The following is an 8,412-nucleotide window of genomic DNA, read 5'->3' as shown; positions in this document are numbered from 1 at the left end:
GGATCATGTGATTAGGAGACAGCTTGATCTGACCTTCCTGAAGTAGAAAATCAAATATCTTATCGGCCTTAGCGGTGTCAAAAGCAAACTTCTCTGGTTCCTTCTGCCCAAAAGGGCAAGACATTGGGTTCTTGTTCTTTACCCACTCTGCCAAGCCGATGACTGGTTCTTCATCAGAATCTGAGCTTGTTGCCTCATCAACAAATGATACCTTCTTGTTCCATGCTCTTTTGGGCTCGAAAGGCTTGATGTCTTGATCAGAAATCCTCTGCACCAAATGACTTAAGCTTTCAAACTCTTGAGAGGCATACTTATCCCTGATGTGTGGCAATAAACCTTGGAAAGCCAAATCGGCTAGCTGCCGATCATCTAGAACCAGACTATAACATTTATTTTTGACTTCCCATATCCTCTGCACAATACCTTCAACCGATTCATCATTGCGTTGTCTCAATTTGACCAAATCGGTGATCTTTTTCTCATGAACCCCAGAAAAGAAGTATTTGTGGAATTGCTTCTCCAGATCGGCCCAAGTAATCACTGAGTTAGGAGGTAATGATATGAACCAAGTAAAGGCCGATCCAGACAATGATCATGAAAATAGACGAACCCTCAACTCATCCCTGTTACCGGCTTCTCCGCATTAAATGATGAACCTGTTGACATGCTCCATAGTTGACGTGTCGTCTTGCCCGGAAAACTTAGTAAAGTCTGGTACCTTGTACCGATGCGGAAGCGGGATCAAATCATATGCAGGAGGATACGGTGTCCGATACGAGTAAGTGTTGACTTTGGGTTTTATCCCGAATTGATCCCTCATTACTTCAGCGATCTTATCGGCCCAATACGCATCGGCATCCTGCCGATGAGGCGGCTGCGGATCCGGCACCTGGTGGTGAGCTTCCACGTGTCTGTTTGGGGCACGATCCGCACGGAACATTGGATTGATCATCTGGCCTCCGATCTGTGGACCACCAAACTGCTGTCCACCGATTTGCTGCCCCCCAAGTTGTTGTCCGAGATTTATTGGCTGGTTGGGGATCCCCTGATTCTGGAATCCGGGATAGATCTGTCCTTGCTGGAATCCTGTAGCCTGGTAACTCTGTTGGGGCGTTTGTGGAAAGACTTGCTGTCCAAGCCATCCATTATTAGCGTTCATCGGCATAGGCGCTGCCGATGATTGGTAATTGGGTACCATCATTGAATTGACATACCCCGACTGGGCTATAGACCTCTGTTGCATCAGCATTGAATCTGCCGATGCATTAGGCATCTGGAACATTGAATCTTGAGGATTCCCAGTGTGAGGCCTTGCCGTAGTAGTTGTAGTATACCGAGGACTCTGGTTCCATGGCGCATTGGGAGGCGCCGATGCCATAGGAGCCTTGCCCCTCATGTCGGTTATCTGCGATGTACCCGGTGTCAACTCTGGTGGCATACCGTAACCCCACCAGTTGGGAGGAGGAGTCAACCCGGACATTGCCGATGCCAACATATCTGTAGTCAGTTTGTTCTGCCCTCCTGAGGTCTGCGGGTTAGTTGTCATCGGCACAGATTGTGCATTAGTAACTCCCAATGTACCTGGAGGGACGGCAGATTGTGCACTCGTAGCGGCCATAGCAGCCGATGGAGCCGTGACCTCCGGTGATGTTGGCTGATGATGAGTGGGGCCCACATAATCTGGTGGAATTTGTCCTTCCTTGAAAGTTCTTGCCACGGCATTGAAAACCGTATTAGACAGTACGCCAGCTTGGTTGATCAAAGCTCGGTTGATAGCACTGTCAACCATATCTTGAAGCTTGCCAGGATTGGCTTCGAAAGTAACCTGCCGTGGTGCCGGCAGTGCATCTTTCTGGATCACTTCGCCGCTCCTGTTCATGCTGAAGGACTTCAGGCATTGCAGCTTGTATTCCTCCAAGGCTTGAGCAATAGCTTGCTTTTGCTCATCCTTGAGATTGGCTTCCGTCACGGGGATGACGTTCTCCTGATCAAAGTCAGAGATCGACATGCTGGTCTTGATCTTGAATCTGTCCCACCGGGCGTGCCAAAAGATGTGTTGGTGCAAAACTGATCTGCAAACACAAAGGGCTACTGCAAACACAAAGGGCTAATACCCGATTCAAACGTTAAGGTGTGCCAGCCGATTTAACCTTACTATCGGCAAAGGTGATAACTCGAATACTTTAGTCCTGACAACAGCGATGCGCCCGGATGTCACGGCTAAGAGGTATTCACGCGGAACTCGAGAACACGCCGAGCTTAAGTCGACGAATTCCTAAGAACTCGTAATAAAAGAAAAAAAAAGTATAACAAAGTCGTCGAAAAAGTAGATGCTGGAATATGAGTAAAAACGTGTGTTTGATTGATTGATAGATGTCTCATTACAAGGTTCTAGGGTCTATATTTATACCCTGCTCAAAGAGCCACAGCCAGACACGATTAGAATTCGAATTCCAATTTACACGGAATCTGTATACAAAACAATTTAAATAATTAAGGAAATAACAAAACTATCCCCCGTGACAAACTGAAACTCTGTCACAAACCATTGGCGGCTGCCGAACTCTTCCTTCGTATCATCGGCAGACTCCCTTGCCATAGTCATCGGCAGACTTTCTCATCATAGCAATCGGCACAGACACATCACCGCCTGTAGACTTAGTCACGTTCAACTTCTCCTTCATCGGCAACCACCTTCATCGGCAACTCATCCTGTAAACAAAACACTGCCGTCTTATCCTGCCAGCCTGGACACGTGCCCAAAAACGGTGTCAACAATTGCTTATGACTTTGCTCTACTTGCTTATATTCAAGATTATATTGTTCTTAGTTTATCATAGTTATGTACTTGGCTTAGTTAGATTGGATTTATATACATGCTTAGGATCGTATAGCGTTTATCCATCGGATCCATGGGTAAATGATAGATATTGTGTAGGCGTGGTGCTTATACCGTATTTATCTGCGATTGTACCCAATATGCCAGATCGTGGGGTAGTTCGTGATAGTGACAGCTTCATTGATTCTTATATAGTCCCCCTCTCGTGTATTGGGCTGGCAGAGCAACATTATTACAGGGAAGTGATTGCTATGTTTCTCATATTACTTGCTAATATCACTATGCATGGGCGTAGTCTTGTCTCGCAATGATTGCTAAGTATGCTTGCACTAACTATGATAATACTAGACTATATAGTTGAGAATAACTTAGGAAATATTCTTGTGGTTCGTTCTAATACCATGCTAATGACTTTCTAGAGTATCTAATTGAGGTGCTTATCATATTTATTATGTGGCTAGATCAGATTAGTTATCCTTGTCACTATTATTATTTCATATATCTTTTATGTGACACTTATCCCTGTATGAAGAGTTAGATATAATGTTCTCAATTATACATGCAATGATAGATGCTCAATCTCATATTCTATTCTGTAATCAATATTGATGATTGCTAATCCCTTCCTAGTGGTAAAAATATAAATAACGATACCTGGAATACTTCCCGGTTAAAATGCTGCATCGGTATTAATCTGTGCGCTTGCAGATCCCATTCATTATTTATTTAGAAGAGCAATTGCATATTTCAATACCGCGTCTCTCATATCATGCTGGGGATGACAACTTGGCTTAAGTGGTGTGAGGGATAGGTTTGGCATTTTTGGCACCGTTACTAGATTTAGAGAACTTAGTCTACTTTTGGTAATGATGTTAAGAATACCCAACAGCCAACATTTTCACAGACTTCACACATCATGTATGAGTCTCAACGGTACCCCTCATGGTGTCCTTCTCTTGGGCACAGTCGTCTAGCCTTTTCACTAGTAAATCTATTTTTGTGGAAAGCATGTTTGTTTCCTTAATGGTATGTATTCCTTTTTATGTTTTTCTTTCCTCCCCCAGCTTCGATTTGTCACCATTTTATTGATCAGGCAAGGAATGTTATTGAACATTTCTCCCACGTGGTGACAGCTTTCTTTTCCTTGTAGAACCACTGTTTCACTTTCCCCATGAGAGAAAAGGGAAATAGATGGAGCCTTATGATTGTAGGTGTGACATCCTTGATGACAATGGTGTCATAGAGCTTGGGGAAGTGTTGAAGATGCATGTTCATGTCCTCGCTTGGCAAACAATGGAACTGGTTTGCCTACAACATCATGGTGACACTACTAGGTATGTGCTCATTAATGACACTACTCTTTCGTCACTGAAGATACCAAAATCGTCACAGAGTTTCTTCCGTGACGAATTAGTGACGAAATAGTGTTTGTCATGGAATGAGCGTCATTGATTGCCAATGGTGACGAAATGACAATTTTCGTCATAGATGAGGACCCATTCTATAACGAAAATACCATCGTCACAAAAGAGATTTCATTCCATGACGAAATGTTTTCGTCATTGTTGTGCCCAACGTTTTGTCATAGCATGGCAATCTGTCAGGCTACCAAACGGTGTTTGCCACGCTGGCAGCTGACGTGGCCGCCACATGGCATGGTGACGTGGCCACCACGTGGCATGGTGACGTGGCCACCATGTGGCGTGCTGACGTGGCTGCCACGTTGCGTGCTGACTGACTGCCACGTGTCGTGTTACCATGGCTTCCACGTGGCATGCTGACGTGGCATCCTCTGGTTATTCCACGTGTCCAGGTCTGATTGCATATATTTTTCATTATAGATTAAAATATTAATTCGTCACTGATTGAATTATAATATCATCATAGAATAATTATTTCATCACAGTGGCAACTGCTGATTTTATTTCAAAATGCAAGAAATATTGAATTCACCAAAAGCATGCATAAAACTAAAGATCTAATACTCATAACTTAATTATCACTGCTACACTCGGTTCACTAGCAACATAAGTGCATAAAATTAGTTCACCACACACTTGGTTTAAATAGAACATTTGCAAACCACCAGAACACACACTACAAGAAATCTGGGCTTCTATGACGACTGCCAGATGACAAAGTATTTATCTGTCATAAACAGAGACTGTTTATGACGACCATTCACAAGATGACAACTGTTTATGACCAAGATGCGTCTTTGTCATAAATATCGTCATAGTACACTCTGCATAGGCTTTATGACCATAAATCATGACAAATAGCTAATGGTCATAAAATATAAAATTATTATAATTTGTTTAAAAATATTTTCTTATCCGACCTGGATGCCGGTCCACATATCATGTGTCCTAGGTGAATTCTTCACATCCACGTCAACTCATAGTCCCATATATGTTAGAATTGCATGAAAAAAACTGCAACAAAAAAAAGTGACGCATAAGTGATTTGAACCTGGGACCTCCGACTCCCAAAAACAAGTGGCCTAACAACTTGCACTATTGATATTAGAACGTTTTCATTTCTTTTCTTTTCTGGCATCTGGATGCAGGAGGCAAAATCATTGAAAAATTGGCTAAAAAAATGTGGCACAAAAGTGGTTTGATCTTCTAATATTTTAAAATTCAAATTTTGAACTAGTCAAACAAGTCGTATGGAAAAATAACCAAAACAAAATTTCTAGAAGTTCTACAACTTTGTTTCTGAGAACTTTTCTATTTAATATCATTTACTATCTAAAAACTCTATAATAATAATAATAATAATAATAATAATAATAATAATAATAATAATAATAATAATAATAATAATAATAATAATAATAGTAATAATAATAATAGTAATAATAATAATAATAATAATAATAGTAATAGTAATAGCAAAGAACTAAACAATCTCTACTCAGGCCTTGTTTAGTTCCAAAAAATTTTGGAGAATTGACACTATAACACTTTCGTTTGAATTTGACAAATATTGTCTAATCGTGGACTAACTAGGCTCAAAAGATTCGTCTCGTCAATTTCGACCAACCTGTGCAATTAGTTTTAATTTTCTTCTATATTTAATACTCCATGCATATGTCTAAAGATTTGATGTGATGGGGAATCTAAAAAATTTTGCAAAAATTTTTGAGAACTAAACAAGGCCTCAACCAAAGGCCCAAAGCCCAAGCCCTGTAGCAATTTCATCATCTATCGATCTCACCGTCCATCTTCTGCTATATAGAAATCCTTCCATCCATCAATTCCCACTCACAACCCTAGCTGGTTCCCACGCACACACCCTCCTCCATCTCCCCAACGCCGCCACTCTCCTTCCTGTCTCCCCACTCGAGCACGGCAGACCACAATTCCGTCTCCCACTCGAGCTCGAGCAGTGCTGCCAGCTCCTCTCGTCTCCTAGCCAAGCTTGCCATCCCGGCGGTCGGATCTCCAGCCATGGTCCGTCACCAGCCAGCAACCACCATCGTCATTCGTTCGGGATCTAGCCGCCATCGACAGTTTTGGCGTGGCCACCGCCGCAGCTCCGAGATCCGACCGTCGGGAGTTCGGGCATGGCCACCCCCATGGCTCTGAGATCTGGCCACCATCTGCTTCATGGGCGTTCGTGTAGGCGCTGCTCGATGCGTCGGGCGCCGTCTTCTTCATAGGCGTCGGTAAGTTGCGGCGGAGGTCGCGACGTGATGGTGCATTGCAGGTGGACATTGACGCCGAGGTGGAGGTCGCGGTCGCAGGGCAGCCCAAGAAGAGGACGTTCCGCAAGGACAGCTACCGCGGTGTGGACCTCAACGTGCTCCTCGACATGTCCACCAATGACCTCTCCAGCTCTTATCCGTCCGTGCCTGCAGAAGGTACGCGTTTGCTGCAGCAGAAAATGGTGTTGTTGGTGACAGAATTCCGTGCTGGAGGATAGAATGTTTGTCGTTGTTTTGATTATTTTTGTCTTTCTTGGTATGTTTTTGGATTTAAGTTCCATAGGGTCTGAAGAGGAAGCCGATGGTTCCATCAAGAGTCTGCGTACGATGGTTCCCATTGCGTTCTATAAGTTCAATACTGGGATGTTAGAATGTGTGATTTTTGCAGTCTAATGTTGAGTGCATATAGAAGCTAAGGAATTTAGATTCTATGGGTGTAGTTTCAGACGTGTTTTGTTCACAGGATAGATGGTAAGTAGAGCTTAAAATGGTTCTGTATTTTTCAGCTTTTATTATCCTCCATCAGAACCTGGTTCATACTTGCAGTAGTGATGGTTTACTTGAGGTGCATCAATAATTTTGTAGCAAACAGTGTTAGATTATTAGTAGGAAATGTAAGATTTTACTATAAGTGCAGTGTCTGCGTTATAGCAACTGTATGATCTGAATGTTAATTTTCAACTTACTGTTTGAAATAGAGTCATTATTTATTGATCTGAAGGTTGATTTTCGTTTAATGCAGTTGCTATAAGTACATACCAATTTATCAGATGTGAAATTCAAATGCATGGTATGGACTATCTACATCATGTCATCTATATCTCTAACTATGTTTTGTCTACATTAATTTGTTCCCTCCTAATTTTGTTTGAAGGTGCTTCTACTGCTGGTCTCTGCGTACATTGTCATGGTGACTGCTCTTCAATTGAGAAGACGTAGTCAGTGACCAGGATGGATTGTGGGATTCAAGCTTCTTGTATGTGCGTGCAGCGTGTACATGTTTAGCAAATAGAGGCTTTGCTCGACTGTCTTTTTCTCTATGGCTGTGGTTGTGTGTGTGGTGAGCTTGACAGTGGTTGCTGTGTAGCAGGAGCGCTGCAATTAGTAAAGCTGACCAGGCTGAGAACTTGCTTGTTCTGTTTTGACAGTTCATGAGTTTAATTGGGAATATATCATGTAATTGGCTTTGTAAATTATTATTTGTGATAATTATTTAAATGGGCTCGGTTCATAATATGAGATACAAGGCTAATTGAGCTGCTGGGCCAAAAAAAACCTTTACAAAACATGTTGGGCTAATAATAATTAACTATTAAAAAAACCATGATATATGGCCCAAACGGTAGTTGGCATGTCATCTGCCATGTTATTGTACACGTGGTGTTATTTTATTCAATTTGTTATGACGATTTAGTCATGTCATTGCATCAATGACAAAAAAACTATCATCACTGTATTAATGACAAAGTCCTATGGTGGTCATAGAAGCTGTTTAGTGACCCACCTTCTGTGACGACAGTCACTTCATCACTACAGGCAGACAGTGACAGGAAACTGGCTGTTATCGTCATAATCTAATTGTCATAGAAGCCCAGAATTCTTGTAGTGACAAGTCATTGCAAAATCAAAATCAGCAAGATGCCAAGCACCAGCAGCTACAGTTCCTAGTCAGTCCTACTACCAGCAGATGAGCAGCTCTCACGTCGAAGAAGCATTGTTGATGGACAAGATACGCTTGAGCAGCGCATTGTTCTCCTCCATTGCCTTGCTGTTCATCTCTGCCAACTTATTCATCTCCTTCATCTCCGTCTGTGTCCTCGCCAGCCGTTCCTTAGCTTCTTCACTTCTCTTGAGATCGTCG

General features: G+C 42.4%; 1 long non-coding RNA gene across 1 annotated transcript; it reads left to right on the top strand.

Moving 5' to 3' along the window:
- LOC110437143 lies at nucleotides 6,114-7,782 on the top strand. The gene is made up of 2 exons (XR_002455276.1): nucleotides 6,114-6,707; nucleotides 7,294-7,782. It is a non-coding gene; the product is annotated as an uncharacterized LOC110437143 (long non-coding RNA).

This window comes from Sorghum bicolor, chromosome 7, assembly GCF_000003195.3.
Source record: "Sorghum bicolor cultivar BTx623 chromosome 7, Sorghum_bicolor_NCBIv3, whole genome shotgun sequence".
Classification (NCBI taxonomy): Eukaryota; Viridiplantae; Streptophyta; class Magnoliopsida; order Poales; family Poaceae; genus Sorghum; species Sorghum bicolor.
The sequence above is the reverse complement of the archived record's forward strand: the minus strand, read 5'-3'. Positions and strand labels throughout refer to the sequence as shown.